We start from the raw sequence: 18,032 nt of genomic DNA, 5'->3' as shown, positions 1-18,032 counted from the left end.
GGTTGGGCCTGGTTTGTACCTGGATGGGAGACCGCCTGGGTTTTCCAGATGCTGCAGGCTTCTTTTTATGTTGTTGGTGTTGACCTGTTTTTTTCGCTTGTTTCCCAAAGTGATCATCTTGGCATTTGTCAAGAGGGTTGAGAGTGCCTAAAGAGATCGCTTACAGCCACATCACCCTGAAAGCACCATATCTCTTCTGATCTCAGAGGCTAAGAAGGGTTGGGCCTAGTTAGTACTTGAATGGGAGACGGCCTTGGAATACCAGGTGCCGTATTCTTCTTTTTATGTTGTTGGCGTTGACCTGTTTTTTTTCGCTTGTTTCCCAGGGTGACTATATTGGCATTTTTCAAGAGGGATGAGAGTGCCCAAAGAGATTGCCTATGGGCACATCACCCTGAAAGCGCCCAATCTCCGCTGATCTCAGAGGCTAGAAAGGGCCGCGTCTTGTTAATACCTGGATGGGAGACCGCCTGGAAATACTAGGTGCGGTAGGCTTCTTTTTATGTTGTTGGTGTTGACTTGTTTTTTTTGTTTGTTTCCTAAGGTGACCATCTTGGCATTTGTCAAGAGGGTTGAGCGTGCCTGAAAAAATCTACTATGGCTGCATCACCCTGAAAGAGCCAAATCTCATTTGATCTCAGAGGCTAAGCAGGGTTGGGACCTGGTTAGTACCGGGATGGGAGACCGCCTGGGATTTCTCGATGCCATAGGCTTTTTTTTTAAGTTGTTGGCATTGACTTCTTTTTTTTTTTTGTTTTATTCTTTTATTAAGTATAAGTAGAACAACATAAATATAACAGTCAACCATACAGCATGACCCAGGGTCACAATTACATGGTAACAAAAAATAGGCAGCCAAATAACTCTGGGTTCTCAGAGGGGAGTCCTAGAGTTTCATGCAGAAAAGAGAGAAACCCCACCTCCGACATGTAGTACAGTATAACTAATGCAGCTCCGTTCGGACAAATGTAATCATGGAGAACAACTGGGACCACAGCGAGCCAGCTTATCATGACCTATGTGAACCAGAGTAAAATATGAGCCGGTCGGCTGACGGCCCTGAGGGACCAGGAAGACATCCCCACTGAACTACAATATTACTTCACAGCTAACGGGCACTCAGCTGCTTATGACATGGTCTGGGAGATGTTTAAACTGCATGCCCGCTCCCTCCTTTCCACGCGCATCAATAGAGTCAAAAGGTCATCTAAACTTATTCTGCAACAGGCTGCGGAACATCTACAGGTGCTGGAGGAGGCGTTCCATCGGGACCCTTCGCCCAACACCGCCAATAATCTTAGGATACAGACGCGACAGGTTTCCCAGTTGCACATTGAGAAAGCTAAGCAGCGCATCTTCTTTTGTAGGCAGAGGGTGTTTGAGTACGGTGAGCGATCGGGCAAACTACTTGCATACCTGGCCCATCTGGATGCGCATCCCCCTGTGGTAGTGTCGTTGTTAGATCCGCGGGAGAACGATATCACCGATCCGCAACTAGTGGTGGAGGAATTTGGGAAGTTCTACCGTGCACTTTACACCTCCCGGGTCACCCACTCTCCCCAAGACACCAGGGACTACCTGGCGGGAGTTGCATTTCCCAGACTGGCTGATGAACAGCTTGAACTGTTAGAAGCCCCTATTACTATAGAAGATATCTCTGTGGCTATCTCCTGCCTGGCAGCGTCCAAGGCCCCAGGATTAGATGGCTTACCACTTGAATTCTACGCCACTTACTCTGAAACCCTTATCCCTAAACTTTATGACTTATACAAATTTATCTTTGATACAGGTACCCTACCCCCCTCTATGAGAGAGGCCCAAATTGTAGTAATCCCTAAGCCTGGCAAGGACCCTAAATACCCAGAATCGTATAGACCTATCTCCCTGCTCCAAGTTGATATTAAGATATTAGCTAAGATCCTAGCCTCCCGCCTCAACCAAGTCATTCTGTCCCTAGTCCACCCAGATCAGACAGGCTTTATGCCAGGGAAAAATACAGCAATGAACATTCGTCGTCTATTTATGAATATTCAGGGATCCCACGATGACATCGGGTCCAGGGTCGTGGTGGCTCTGGATGCCGCTAAGGCCTTTGACTCTGTGGAGTGGAACTACTTATGGGAGTGCCTTTCGAGATTTGGATTTGGCCCCAATTTTATTCGTTGGGTTCAACTCCTATACCAATCCCCCAAGGCCAGGGTGTTTGTGAATGGTTGGTTATCGGACCAATTTCCCCTTGAGAGGGGGACCCGACAGGGCTGTCCTCTTTCCCCCATGCTGTATGCACTGGCGGTGGAGCCGTTGGCCATCATGATTCGGGCAGATGCTAATATCCGCGGCCTTAAGATTGGTTACCTGGAAGAGAAGATCGGGCTGTATGCCGATGATACCCTCCTATACCTGGCAGACTCGGGTCCTTCCCTGTGCGCTGCCCTTCATTCTATAGAATGTATCGGCGGCCATTCGGGTTTGCGTATTAACTGGTCCAAATCTCAGATCCTTCCCATTGACCATTTCCCCCCTCCGTTCACGTCTCCACCTCTGAGTCTCCCAAGGGTCTCCTCGATTAAGTACCTTGGGGTGCAGGTGACCAGGTCGCTCACAGACTACACACTCCTTAACATTGAACCTCTATGTACCCTGATCAAGACTAAGACACAGAATTGGGCCAGACTACCACTGGGGGTTATGGGACGCATTAATTTGGTTAAAATGATACTTTTACCAAAGATACTCTATCTCGTGTGGCATGCCCCCCTATATATACCACAAAAAATTTTCAAAACGATTGAGTCTATTCTTAACTCATTTATATGGGGACACAGCAGACATAAATTATCCTGGAAGCTCCTGAAAAACCCGGCAACGCTGGGAGGAGCTGCTCTTCCAGACTTTCAGGAGTACTACCTTGCCTCACAATTATCCCATTTTTATTATTTCGATAAAAGCGAAATACAACGATATCAGGCACTAATCTGTGGGCATCCTGACAATCCAGCCCACACCCCCCTTCAGGCAGTACTCAGGGCCCCCTTGACGGGTTGCTCCCCCCGTCATAACGCAGACATGCTGACACATCACCGGAGGGTGTGGGGGGTGGCACTGAAAAAACTTGGGATCCCACGGGTCCACTCCCACACGCCTCTCTGGTTCAACATGCACCTACCTGAACTGCTGTCCATTCCAGATCCTGTGGTGTGGATACGCCATGGGATCTTATATATTTATCAGGTCATGACTAATATGGGAATAAAAACGTTTCAAATGCTCAAAGACGAATTTTCCCTCCCTAACTGTCTCCTTTTTAGATACCTGCAGCTCCGCCATGCCATACAAACCCAATTTATTAGCTCTAACCCATCCTTGGCAGTCCCCTCTATAGTAGATACAGTTACGGGTACTGAGCCAGCTAAATTAATCTCCACCTTGTACTCCGCTATCCGTCTCCCTGGTGTCATGGCCTTGGCCTATGCTGCTAAGGCCGGATGGGAGGTGGACGTTGGGCTTATTGCGGATGAGGATTGGGATGACATTCTGGGGGATGTGAAATATGTATCCCCCCGGCTGTCAGATCGCCTCACGCAGCTGTATATCATACACAGGACATATCTAACTCCCCAGAAGATAGCACGTTTCAAGCCCATGTACAATCCGGGATGCCGTCAATGTGGTCATACCCCGGGCTCCCTTTATCACCTTCTATGGACCTGTCCCACTATTCAAGCATACTGGATGCAAGTGATACGATTCCTGCACGACCAGATGGGTTCACCTGCTACCCTAGACCCCAAAATGTGCCTGCTCGGTCTGATGCCTAGCTTAGAAGCTGATAAATCTCTTCGCACCTTTTTGCATGAGACCCTATTCCTGGCAAGGAAAGCGGTGGCTAGAAGGTGGATGCAGGCCCTGCCCCCCACAATCCAGTGTTGGAAAAAAGAGGTAAATGATACTCTTCCATATAAGAAGCTGATTTATGTGCATAGGGGGTGTTCACCTAAATACGAAAAGGTCTGGGGTAGATGGTTGGCAGATGGTGAAACGTGTACTTGATATACTCACCCTTCATCTTCTCCTTTCCCTCCCCCCTTTTTCTTTTTTTTTTTTTTTTCTCCTCTCCCCTCCCTCTCTGTCTCTCCCTTCTTCCTTTGTTTTTTTTTTATATATACATATATACTATGTGATGGCTCTACCTCTTGTGGGTAGTTTGTTTTATGCTACACGGTTACTGTAATGTATCTATATATGTGCTATTGTTTTGGCCATGTTGGCCTCCGTCAATTTATGTACCAAGCATTCGTACCTCAATAAAGTTGGCTTTTTCAATAAAAAAAAAAAAATATGAGCCGGTCGTGTCCAGAACCCTGGGGTTCTTCTGGGTCCCAAAGGCTAGTAAGGAGACAAGGCATAGTGAAAAGGGAGGACGGGGGAAGAAGAGAGTGCAAAGACGGAGAGAGAAGAGGGGGGCGGGATGGCGGCGGGGAAAAAAAGAAAAATAAAGACAAAAAGGGAGGGGGGGAATGCCACCCAGGGCAGACTTGGCCTACGTAGGTAAACGTTAGATGTTCAGTCGTTTTCTGGGACAGGGGCGCTGCTCACCTCCCAAATGTAGTCTCAGGTACCAGTAAAATACCTCCAGGGCCTCCATGTAACACTAAATGCCTCTTCAGTGTTGTGAAGGGTGGCGGTCAATTCTTCCATCCGGAGAATATGATGACTTTGGAATACCACAGCACCTTGGATGGGGGGCTGAGGCTGCCTCCACAGTGTGGGAATGCAGGCCCGGGCGGCGTTCAGGAATTGCATCGTGAGGGTTTTTTTGTATTTTTGAACAGGCTGTTCGGTCAAGTGTAGAAGGCACGCTGCTGGGTTGTCTGCGATATCTACATTTCTGAGAGTTTTTATCGTCCCGGTCACCTCCACCCAAAAGTTCCTCAAGGCCGGGCATGCCCAGAAAATGTGTCCCATGGTCCCCGTATCTGAATTACACCTCCAACAAACATCCGGAATCGATCTATTCATTTTATTCAGAAGGTATGGGACTCTATACCAGCGTGAGACTATCTTGTATCCTGATTCTTGATATTGGTTTGCGATGGAAGCTTTATGTACTAATGTCAGGATCTTCCCTATCTGTTGTGGGGTAAATGTGATGCCAAATGCAATCTCCCATTTGTGGATAAATGGTGGGGTCGACTCCTCCTCCTGACTACTTAATAGGTTGTACAGGAGGGAGAGGGTGTGTTGCACAGGTTCCTTTTTGTGACAGATGGATTCATAGGGCGTCAGGTCTCTAGGAGTGTAGGGGGCCCTTTGTATGGCCAGAAGAAAGTGACGAAGTTGATAAGCATTAAACAAGTCAAGCGGAGGGTCAGAAAGCTCGGCGACAGTTTGCGTGGTCGGGAGCCCTCCCGAGGACCACACCTCTCCCAGACGCTGTTTCCCTACCACTGTCAACTGTCGCAGTTTCTTGTTGGTAAATCCCGGTGGGAAGTCTGGATTACCTATAACCGGAGTCATTGGTGACGGCAGGGGAGCAATGTGTGTGCAGCGGAACAACCTCCGCACAACAGCCAACGTAGCTCCCACTACGGGGTGATCTCTGAGGTCTTTTGGTAGGGAGGACAGGAGCCACGGGGAGGTCAATAGGGGAATGGATCCATCCTCAATCTCCATCTCCACCCACTGCTTGTGTGGGCCATTACAATGCCAATCAACGACTCTCGCTAGCAGAATCGCTCTGTTGTATTGTCTCAGATCTGGGAGACCCAGACCCCCCTTGTCCTTTGGTCTGGCAAGCAATTGCAAACGGGCTCTGGGCGGTTTGCGCGCCCAAATAAAGTCCCGGAGCAGCACCTGCAGATGTCTGAAAAAGATTGGGGGTAACCGGATCGGTAATGTCTGGAACAAGTATAAGATCCGCGGGAGGGCCGTCATTTTGAATGCATTACAGCGCCTGAACCAGGTCAGTGTTAAAGCATGCCAGTTTCCCAAATCAGATTTCAGTCTATTCAGGAGAGGGACAAAATTAAGCGGGTACAATTGCGCCAAATCCGCTGCGATGTCAACGACCAGGTAACGTATAGATTTTTCAGCTCAGTAGAATGGAAAAGCGGAGCGTAGCCTCTTGGCCTCACCATCCGGGACCGATATATTCAATACAGCCAAAGGTGCAATTGATTTTATAGTTTGATAGGCTGCCGTATCGCCGGAGAGTCGCGAGTATATTGGGAAGCGAAATGTGTGGATTGGAGACGAAAGAAATTAGATCGTCAGCGTATGCCGCAATTTTGTGGTGTGCCGAGGGTTTGGATATGCCAGTAATATTCGGGTCATTCCGAACGTGACAAATAAGTGGTTCCAGTGTCAGAATAAAAATTAGGGGAGACAGAGGGCACCCCTGCCTCGTCCCATTAGTGATGGGGAAAGAGTCCGAGCACTCTGAAAGCACCCAATCTCATCTGATCTTGGAGGCTGAGAAGAGTCAGGCCTGGTTAGTACCTGGATGGGAGACCACCTGGGAATACCAGTTATTGTAGGCTTCTTTTTATGTTGTTGGCCTTGATTAGTTTTTTTTTTTTTTTCACTTGTTTCCCAAGGTGACCATGAGGGTTGAGAGTGCCCAAAGAGTTCGCTTACAGCAGCATCACCCTGAAAGAGCCCTATCTCTTCTCATCTCTGAGGCTAAGAAGGGTTGGGCCTAGTTAGTCCCTGGATGGGAGATGGCTTTGGAATACCAGGTGCCGTAGTCTTCTTTTTATGTTGTTGACATTGACCTGTTTTTTTTTCGCTTGTTTCCCAAGGTGACTATCTTGGCATTTGTCAAGAGGGTTGAGAGTGCCCAAAGAGATTGCCTATGGGCACATAAGCCTGAAAGCGCCCGATCTCCTCTGATCTCAGAGGCTAAACAGGGTCGGGCCTTGCTAGTACCTGGATTGGAGACCACCTGGGAATACTAGGTGCTGAAGGCTTATTTTTATGTTCTTGGCGTTGACTTGTTTTTTTTTTTTTGTTTGTTTACCAAGGTGACCATCTTGGTGTTTGTCAAGAGGGTTGAGAGTGCTTGAAGAGCTCGCCTATGGCCACATAACCCTGAAAGCACCAGATCTCGTCTGATCTCAGAGACTAAACAGTGTCGGGCCTTGTTAATACCTGGATGGGAGACCACCTGGGAATACTAGGTGCTGCAGACTTCTTCTCATGTTGTTGGCGTTGACTTGATTTTTTTGTTTGTTTCCCAAGGTGACCATATTGGCGTTAGTCAAGGTTGAGAGTGCCTGAAGAAATCTCCTATGGCCACACCACCCTGAAAGAGCCCAATCTCATCTGATCTCAGAGGCTAAGCAGGGTTGGGATCAGTTTAGTACCTGGATGGGAGACCGCCTGGGATTTCCAGATGCCGTAGGCTTCTTTTTATGTTGTTGCCGTTGACCTATTTTTTTCCGCTTGTTTCCAAGGTGACCATCTTGGTGTTTGTCAAGAGAGTTGAGAGTGCCTGAAGATATTGGCTACGGCCACATCACCCTGAATCTGTTCCATCTTGTCTGATCTTGGAGGCTAAGCAGGGTCGGGCCTGGTTAATGCCTGGATGGGAGACCGCCTGGGAATACCAGGTGTCGTAGGCTTCTTTTTTTTTTTCAAATATAATTTTTTCTCCAAATAGGGGAAGACGGTCCCCCGAGTACATAATGCAACAGAGAAATACAGAGCAAAAAGCAGCTGAACAATACTTGATACAGGTATATTCGCAACTGTGAGTCTGCCTTCCATCAATCACAATGATTCGAGGCACGGATAAAGTACTGTACCAAGATCCAGGGTCACACAAACCCCAGGTCCCTCCGGCATAATCCATCCAGAGGGGGGTGTGGGGCCGTCATTCCCAATTTTCCACTCTTTCCAAAAGAGAGAGGGGGTGGAGGGGGTGAGAGATAGGGGAGGAAGGCAGAAAAGAGAAGGGTTGAAAGATCAGAAAAGGAGAAGGGGGGACGAGACACGATGGCAGCCACTGTCCAAGGGGCCAGTCAAGGAAAGCTCAGAGCACTAAGGCGATAGCAGGCGACATCCTTCCAGCGAGAATATAAAGGTATTCCAGATGTCTCAGGTTTGTTTAAAAAATTCTTGTTTACCTTGTGATGTGAGGATCAAGTCCTCCATTTTTTTTAATGTCCTCTATTTTCTTAAGCCAGTGAGTAATGAAAGGGGGGGAACATTTTTTCCAATAGAGAGGGATGCAGGATTTCGCCGCATTTATCACATGTCGTAAAATTGATTTTTTTTGTACTTCTTAATGGGAATCTGTGAATGGTGCAAGAGAAAGAATGCAGCCTCTTCCTGGATGGAGAAGTCTGTGAATTTTTGTGTTATGCATCGGAGCTCTGTCCAGAAGTCCACCAAGCTGAGGCAGGACCAAAATTTGTGCAGCAACGTGCCCTCTTCTTCTCCACACCTCCAGCATATGTTCGAGGAAGAGGGGAAACATTTCTGCAGCTTTGATGGTGTCAAATACCACCTGGTGAGAAGTTTAAAATTCGTCTCCTGTATCTTCGTGCACAGCGACATTTTGAGAGCCAAAGTGATAATGTGTTGTCTCTGTGCTGGGGAAAATTAGCAATTAAGGTCCTTTTCCCAGTTGGACAGACAGGTTAAGTGTGGGTAATCTGTTTGAGAGAGAATGTGGGCCAAAGGGCCTTCGCTCCTGCATAGAGTCTCAAACTCCGTCTGAGGGCGGGCGAACGTTTGAGGATTGGGGATGGAATGGAGAAAATGATGTCGTTGCGCAGCTCTCCAAAAAGGCAGTTGGAAAAGCCCTGTCGGATCTGTTAGGGTTGAGAAAGAAGGCCATTTTCCATCAATGACGAATTTAGACGCATTGTCTAGGTTGGAATTTCTAAGTGGGTCCCCAGTTCAAAGGTTGGATGGCCACGTATAGGGAATAGGGGGGAAGTCAAAGACGTGAGTGTGTTTTGGGTAGCGATCAGGTGACTGACTTCCAACTAAGCCCCTATAGTGGGATGTGACATAAATTCTGTGGGTAAATACTTATAGCACCACATGGTGCTTCTTATCGGAATTTGGGAGTGAGCTTAGAAAGTTTGTTTCGATTCCAGTCCAATACACGCCCCAGATGGGAGGCCAGGTAGTAGCGTTGCAAGTTAGGGAGAACCAACACTCCCTGTTGTTTAGACAATGTCAGCTGTGACCGCTTAAGTCTGGGATTTTTGTGAGCCCAGTTAAATTGAGTGAGCAAGGATTGAACTTGCTTAAAAAACAGGACTGGAATCTGGATCAGGAGAGCTTGGAAAAGATAAGTAAATTTAGGGAGTATGTTCATTTTAATGAGATTGCATCTGCTGAACCAGGAATGGAGGCCAGAATGCCACCCGTGAAGCAAACTGCGGATCTTAGTGACAAGGGGTGGGGGGAAGTTCAACATAAACGTACGCGCGATGTCCGGTGGAATGTAAGTATGTGAGTATATTTTACTTATCCATGCCAGCATCCGTTCACTCAGACCTATATGGCGAAGGACCGAGAACAAATAATGTCCATTTGACCCGATCAAAAGCCTTCTCGGCATCAGTACTCATGAAAAGACAAGGGGTCCCAGATGACTTTGCTTTACGGATCAGGGTAAGCACCTTAGTGGTGTTGTCCCTATTTTCCCTGGTGGGAATAAAACCTAACTGGTCAATATGTATAAGGGACTACAAGTGATGTGCCAATCACGTGGCGAGGAGTTAGAGAATAGTTTTAGGACCGAATTTTGGAGGGAAATGGGTCTGTAGCTCCCACATAGGCCCGGGTCTTTGCCCTCCTTAGGTATCAACGAGATGTGGGCTCTAAGAGTATCCTCAGGAAAATCCCCATTCGAGCTCAGAGTATTAAATAAATTCACCAAGCGCGGGCCGAGAATAGGGAGGAAGGTCTTAAAGTATTGTGCGGTATATCCATCAGGGCCCGGAGCCTTACCCACCTTCGGAGGTCCCACAGCCGTCTGGACTTCTTCCAGTGTGATCGGGTCCTCCAAGTACTCCCGTGATTCCGATGAGAGGGTTGGTAGACCAGAACCGGTTACATATCTGTCTATATTGTCCTGTCCAGACCCTGAATCGGGCAGGTTGTAGAAAACAGAGAAACATTTTTCAAAGACTTCGACTATTTGGGTTGGGGTAGAGCCCTCTGGCCATTCTCATCTATCAACTGTGGTATGTAAGAGCCAGATTTCAACTCCTTTACCGACCTGGCTAAGATTTTTCTGCATTTGTCCTCTGACTCCTACGCCAGTTTACGACAAAACTGGAGTGCCGCTTTCGCTTTATAATGGAGTAGGACAGCAATATGGGTATGGAGTGTCCCCAATTCAATCTCTAAGGTCCGTAAGGGGGTATGTTTATGTTTCGCTTCCACAGAGGCAAGTTCACGAAACAGATTAGCAAGCTGTTCCTTCCGTGTTCGTTTGATGCGCGCCCCGTGCCTGATAAGTACCCTGCGGAGTACTGACTTGTGAGCCTCCCAAATTATCCCCGGGTCACAGTCCTGCTTTAGTTTTCTTGGAAATAAAGGTCCAATTCCCTGGTCACATCTGCTAAAACTTCCGGTATCTGGAGGAGGCTCTCATTAAGGTGCCAGAATAGAGACCTAGGTGAGGGGTAGGGAGCGAGGAGCAAGAGGCAGAAGTGTCAACCGATGGCGAAAGGGGACATTAAAGTCCCCACCTAATATCAATTGGCCCTCCCGAAAGTCACATAATCTGTGCAGGGTAGTTCTGAGGAACGTGTCTTGGTGATCATTGGGAGCGTACACAGTGGCAAATGTAAAAAGGCGCTTTCCAATGTGGCCCCTAAGAAAAAGATATTGGCCCCCAGGGTCCACCAGAGAATCCTGGAGAACCCAGGGGAGCCTGCTAGAGATCAGAATGGAGAGGAGGGGTTAGTAGAGTGGTAGACCTTAGGGAAGGATCTCGACCATAGAAAGGGGAGGCTAGTATTTTTAAAATGTGTTTCTTGTATAAAGGCCACATCAGTACAGCATGTGTTCAGTTCTCACAGGAGGATCCACCAATTTTTAGGGGAGTTCAGTCCCTTAACGTTTAGAGAGGTGACCTTGACTGAGTCTCCCATCACTCCTCGGGGAAGGGGAGGGGGACGTCAGAGAAAAGCAAAGAAAGTTGAACCAAGGTAGGTTTTGGGTAGGTAATGCATGGCGGGAACTAAGGGGGAGAAAGGAAGGGCAAATGGAAGGAAAGGTAAAGGGAAAAAGAGGCCGGGCACCTCAACCCCAGGGGGAGAGGGAAATTAAGGGTTGTCCGCACTCAACAGTACAGGAAGGGTATACTAAAACAGCACAATTATGCTATAGCGCTTACCAGATGTACACTGGGTTTAAAGCGCTGTCCTACTTGGGTTATTGGGTAGACAGGTCGGAGAGGGAGCCCCCGAATCCTAGTCCCCCCAGTCCCGGCAGTGGTAAATGTCACGTCTGATACCGGTATGCAAATAAAAGACAATCAGTAACATCAAAGAAACAAAAAACACTAGTATAACCAAAACAGAGGTAGAGCATATAACTGTCAGCACTGAGGGGTCTCCTCGGCTCACCCTAAACATAGGCATGCACGAGGGAGCCCGTCACAACAGAAAAGGCATCACAGAATGGGATCCACCACCCCCGTCCCATACCCCTAAAGTACATGCAGTCCCCGAACAAATGCATTTCTCCCTTTGGCAGATTGTCCTCTCCTTACCCCCTCTCCCCCGTCCACGCCCCGGGGGGAAAAGGGGCAGGGAAGGGGGGAAAGGGGGAGTGGAAGGGGGAAAGGGGGAGTGTAAGGGGGAAAGGGGGAGGGAAAGGAGGGAAGGGAAGGGTGGTAAGGGAGGGGGAAACAGAGGGAGGGGACAAACATGCAGAAATGTCAAGTCCTTTAGCGCACTCCCACCAGCAAACACCCGGACCCCATAAATTTCAACTCCTCCCCTCCATGGTCACCACATCAAGATGAAAGAGGAGCAGCCCTGGTCGGTGCATGGAAAATCCGGCAGGCAAGGGGCTAGGGCCACCATCCCTCCATCCAATGGGAGACTTCACCCGAGCAGCAGTCCTGGGGCCCGCCAATTAGTGTCTCTCCTGCATCGCCATCGGGGGCTGTGTAGAGCATCCAGAGGGAGGCTGGGACCGCCCAAACAGTAAGGGGTAAATCCTCCAGGGGGGTCAAGAGTCACCCTGGAGGGAAGCAGTGTTTCGTACCAATAGGCTCAATAAATAAGTCATCCAGGGTCCCCGAAAGCTGCAGAAGGCAATGTCGGCAAAGAGTAGGTGGGAGCCAGAGGGGGGGACAAGGGGCGCATCCAGGGGGAGGGGACACATATGCGGGAATGTCAAGCCCTTCCAGTACAGCGCATTAGGTATCACTCAGACCCCCCAAAGTGCAACTCCCCCATCTAAGGTGAATACTCCAGAAGGGAAGATGAGCCGCCCTGGTCTGTACATGAAAGAACCTGCTGCCAAGGGGTTGGGGCCATCATCCCTTCCTCCAATGGGAGATGCCACCGGAATGACAGCCCCGTGTCCTGTCAAGTGGTGCCCCTCTGACAATGTCGTTGTGGTATATGTGGAGCATCCAGGGAGAGGCAGGGACCACCCACACAGTGAGGGGTAAAGCCTCCAAGGGGGACCGGTGTCAGACAGGAGGATAGCGGTGTCTTGTACAAGTTGGTTAATTAGACAAGTCATCCAGTGTGTTCCTGTGAGCAGCGGAAAGAAAGGTCAGTAAGGATTATGAAAGGGTGGGGGCCAGGGAGTGCATAAAACTGCCACCAGATGACCGGGGCAGAGAGGGCAAGGGGATGAAACTCAGATCTGGTAGGTGGGGGCGGGGGTGAGGAGTGTCCCTCATATTACTCACGTTGGCCATACCTTGAAGCTGAGCGCTCTGCATACCCAGGACATTCTTCTGTATAATCTAGCCTATCTGTATACATTAGCCTGTCTTTTGTACACATTAGTCGGTCCTCTGTATACACTAGTCTGTCTGTATACACTAGTGTATACAGATAAGCTAGATTATACAGAAGAACGTCCTGGGTATGCAGAGATGGAGGCTAGGGTATACAGAGAGAGAGGCTAGAGTATGCATACTTGCTAGTGTATACAGACGGACTAGTGTATACAGTAGACCGGCTAGTTTATATAGGGAGGCTAATGTGTGCAAAAGACAGGCTAGTGTATACAAATAGGCTAGATTATAGAGAAGAACATCTTGGGTATGCAGAGAGAGAGGCTGGGTTACACAGAGAGGCTGGTGTATGCAGACTTGCTAGTGTATACAGACGGACTAGTGTATAGAGAGGCTTGGGTATACAGAGAGCTAATGTATAAAGAGCAGCTAGTGTATACAAAAGACATCCAAGGGTATACAGAGAGACTCGTGTATGCAGAAGACCGGCTAGTTTATACAGAGAGGCTAAAGTGTACAAAACACAGGCTAGATTATACAGAAGAATGTCCTGGGTATGCAGAGATGGAGGCTAGGGTATACAGAGAGAGAGACTGCGTTACACAGAGAGGCAGGAGTATGCAGACTTGCTAGTATACAGATGGACTAGTGTATACAGTAGACCGGCTAGTTTATACAGAGAGGCTAATGTGTAAAAAAGACAGGCTAGTGTATACAGATAGGCTAGATTATACATAAGAAGGTCCTGGTTATGCAAGAGATGGAGGCTAGGGTATGCAGAGAGAGAGGCTTGGTTACACAGACTTGCTAATGTATACAGACGGACTAGTGTATACAGAGGACCGGCTAGTTTATATAGAGAGGCTAATGTGTACAAAAGACAGGCTAGTTTATACAGATAGGCTAGATTATACAAAAGAACGTCCTGGGTATGCAGAGATGGAGGCTAGGGTATACAGAGAGAGAGTGAGGCTGGGTTACACAGAGCGGCAGTAGTATGCAGACTTGCTAGGGTATACAGAGAGAGAGGCTAGAGTATGCATACTTGCTAGTGTATACAGGCGGACTAGTGTATACAGAAGACCGGTTAGTTTATACAGAGAGGCAAATGTGTACAAAAGACAGGCTAGTGTATACAAATAGGCTAGATTATAGAGAAGAACGTCCTGGGTATGCAGAGATGGATGGCTAGTGTATACAGATAGGCTAGATTATACAGAAGAACGTCCTGGGTATGCAGAGATGGAGGCTAAGGTATACAGAGAGAGAGGCTAGAGTACGCATACTTGCTAGTGTATACAGATGGACTAGTGTATACAGAGGACCGGCTAGTTTATACAGAGAGGCTAATGTGTACAAAAGACAGGCTAGTGTATAAAAATAGGCTAGATTATAGAGAAGAACGTCCTGGGTATGCAGAGAGAGAAGCTGGGTTACAAAGAGAGGCTAGTGTATGCAGACTTGCTAGTGTATACCGGTGGACTAGTGTATACAGAGAGGCTTGGGTATACAGAGAGCTAATGTATAAAGAGATGCTAGTGTATACCGACGGACTAGTGTATACAGAGGACCGGCTAATTTATACAGAGAGGTTAATGTGTACAAAAGACAGGCTACTTTATACAGATAGGCTAGATTATACAGAAGAACGTCCTGGGTATGCAGAGATGGAGGCTAGGGTATACAGAGAGAGAGAGAGAGGCTGGGTTACACAGAGAGGCAGGAGTATGCAGACTTGCTAGTGTATACAGATGGACTAGTGTATACAGTAGACCGGCTAGTTTACACAGAGAGGCTAATGTGTACAAAAGACAGGCTAGTGTATACAGATAGGCTAGATTATACAGAAGAAGGTCCTGGTTTATGCAAGAGATGGAGGCTAGGGTATGCAGAGAGAGAGGCTTGGTTACACAGACTTGCTAGTGTATACAGACGGACTAGTGTATACAGAGGACCGGCTAGTTTATACAGAGAGGCTAATGTGTACAAAAGACAGGCTAGTGTATACAGATAGGCTAGATTATACAGAAGAACGTCCTGGGTATGCAGAGATGGAGGCTAGGGTATACAGAGAGAGAGGCTAGAGTATGCATACTTGCTAGTGTATACAGGCGGACTAGTGTATACAGAAGACCGGTTAGTTTATACAGAGAGGCTAATGTGTACAAAAGACAGGCTAGTGTATACAGATAGGCTAGATTATACAGATAGGCTAGATTATACAGAAGAACGTCCTGGGTATGCAGAGATGGAGGCTAAGGTATACAGAGAGAGAGGCTAGAGTACGCATACTTGCTAGTGTATACAGATGGACTAGTGTATACAGAGGACCGGCTAGTTTATACAGAGAGGCTAATGTGTACAAAAGACAGGCTAGTGTATACAAATAGGCTAGATTATAGAGAAGAACGTCCTGGGTATGCAGAGATGGAGGCTGGGTTACACAGAGAGGCTAGTGTATGCAAGCTTTCTAGTGTATACAGACGGACTAGTGTATACAGTAGACCAGCTAGTTTATACAGGGAGGCTAATGTCTACAGAAGACCGGCTAGTGTATACACATAGGCTAGATTATAGAGAAGAACGTCCTGGGTATGCAGAGATGGAGGCTAAGGTATACAGAGAGAGAAGTTGAGTTACAAAGAGAGGCTAGTGTATGCAGACTTGCTAGTGTATACCGGTGGACTAGTGTATACAGAGAGGCTTGGGTATACAGAGAGCTAATGTATAAAGAGATGCTAGTGTATACAAAAGACAACCAAGAGTAGACAGTGAGGCTCGTGTATACAGAAGACCGGCTACAGAGAAGCTAATTTGTACAAAAGACAGGCTAGTGTATACAGATAGGCTAGATTATACAGAGGAAGGTCCTGGGTATGCAGAGATGTAGGCTAGGGAATCCAGAGACTGTGTTACACAGAGAGGCTAGAGTATGCAGAAGACCGGCTATTTTTTTTTACAGATAGGCTTGTGTATACAGAAGACAGTCTGGGGAATTCAGTGAGGCTAGTGTATGCAGAGAGGCTGGGACACCGAGACTATTGTAAAAAGAAGGCAGGCTAGTGTATATAGATTACGGGCACCTGTATACAGAAGACAGAGAGGCTAGTCTATATTGAGTGGCTGGTGTACACAGAGAGATTAATGTATACAGAAAAGCTAGCGTGTAAAGAAGACAGGACTTTATTTTTTGCTAATGCAACTACTTTTGAAACATATAAAGTGCTTTTTTCATATTTTGGTGCTGTTAAAAAGTGGTGTGTTGTCAGTGGTGATATCAATGTGACAGTTAATGTGGAGAACTACAACTATTCAAAATAGAGCAAAAGAGTGCTAAGTTTATTTTGTTAAGTCATTGACTGATAGACGTTAAGTAATTGGCCGTTATTGGTTTGGCAGTACATGGTTTATTTTGATGTAAGATAGTTTTATTCTCTACTTATAGCCGTGTTTTAGACGACTTTATTATTAGCATTATTCGCATTATTCATATATATTATGCAGAGTGTAAGTATTGCAGTGAGACGATATTGCTTTTAAAAGATTTGTATTATTATACATAGCATTGTTAGCAGACCAATAGGACAATTTACATGGCTTAATATTGCAGAGCGTAATTTATCAGGAAAGAGATCCAAAGCGTTAGTTGCAGTAGCTTCATAAAACTGAGAAATCGTTGCATTACTCTAAATTTAAAATATGTTCCGGTTGCACTGAAAAGACGATATTAGATGAGTGATCTACACATTTCGTTTACTATTTCACTATACCGGCTAAATGTTAATATGTTAATATGTGCTGCGTGTAAGGTAGAAATTAGATGGTTTAGTGTGAGCTGGTTTACCAGGATTTAGAGATAGTAATCTGTTTATACTAGTATATAAATATAGCAAAATAACTATAACGGGTTTAAGTGGAAATACACGAAATAACAGCAACAACGTGTGTAGGTTTTTATCAATCAAGTTCATTACGTGTCTTTAATCATGTAGTGATATTGGAGCACAAGGATGAGCAAGCATAATAACTAACAGAGGATGACATGGCAAAAAGACAAACTGCATTAGAAATGTGAATATGAATTAGAGTTGAAATGCCAATCTCCACGGCTACGTACAGCAAAGTGTGAGCTACGCAGCTAAATATTCTGCAATAGCAGAGATTAAGTATTGCAGTCGAAATGGGATCGGAAGCGTTAGTTGCAGTAGCTCCAAAATGACTGAGAAATCATTTCATTACTCTAAATGTAAAAGTTATCCCGGTAGCACAGAGTGGACTGATATTAGATGAGTGATCGTTCTAGTACAAATTCAGTTTCCTATAGCAGAGAGATACCAGCTAAATGTGAGACGAGCAATTAAACTGTTCACGGTAGCTTTGCATTACTCTTAAATATCAGTAACGACTAGGTTTCTATCGGATGAGAAAGTATAATAACTGGCAAAGTATGACATGGCAAAGAGACAAATTGCATTAGAGATGTGAGATGGACATGAAATGTCAATCCCCATTGGTTACTTACATGTAATCGCGGCTACATACAGCAAAGTGTGAGCTAAGCAGCTAAAGGGTATTTAAGAGTAAATTGACGTAGCTTGAAAATTCCAACGTGTAAATCGTTCCATTAAATATGTTACGCACGAAGACGGCTTACACTGACTGTTTTCCGTTTCCATTGGTCATCGGCATAATGTATCAGTAACCATGAACATTAATAGTGATAGACAGCTTACATTAGGATGTATGCATGATGTGAATGTAAAATGAATGTAAAATAGTTGCATTATGTGTTATTAATGTAATCAAACTGTATTGCTATGCTTTGCTACTGCAACCACTTCTCAATCAAGTCCCACTGCTTTTCTCACTTTTTGCCGCTGTTAAAAAATGTGTTGCAAGTGTTATGTGTTACAAATGGTTATCAGTGTGACAGTTAATGTGGAGAAGAAGTATAACAAAATAGAGTCAGAAAGAGAATCCTATTGCATAGAGGTAGCGAGAGATGGTTGCATTAATCTTAATGTGCAGTGTGTAAAAGGTTTTAAAAAGATGGTTTTGTGTGACTTTTGCTTTAACGTAA

The 18,032-nt window shown here is 46.4% G+C and overlaps 1 pseudogene; it reads left to right on the top strand.

Annotated features, from left to right (window-relative positions):
* Positions 1-7,285: 7,285 nt before the first annotated feature.
* On the top strand, positions 7,286-7,405 carry LOC143958547 (5S ribosomal RNA; annotated as a pseudogene).
* The last annotated feature ends 10,627 nt before the right edge of the window (positions 7,406-18,032 follow it).

Source organism: Lithobates pipiens, unplaced genomic scaffold (assembly GCF_037356315.1).
Source record: "Lithobates pipiens isolate NorthernLeopardFrog02 unplaced genomic scaffold, aLitPip1_a1.2 Scaffold_61, whole genome shotgun sequence".
Lineage (NCBI taxonomy): Eukaryota > Metazoa > Chordata > Amphibia > Anura > Ranidae > Lithobates > Lithobates pipiens.
Note: the sequence above shows the minus strand (reverse complement) of the source record. Positions and strands in the feature narration are given on the sequence as shown.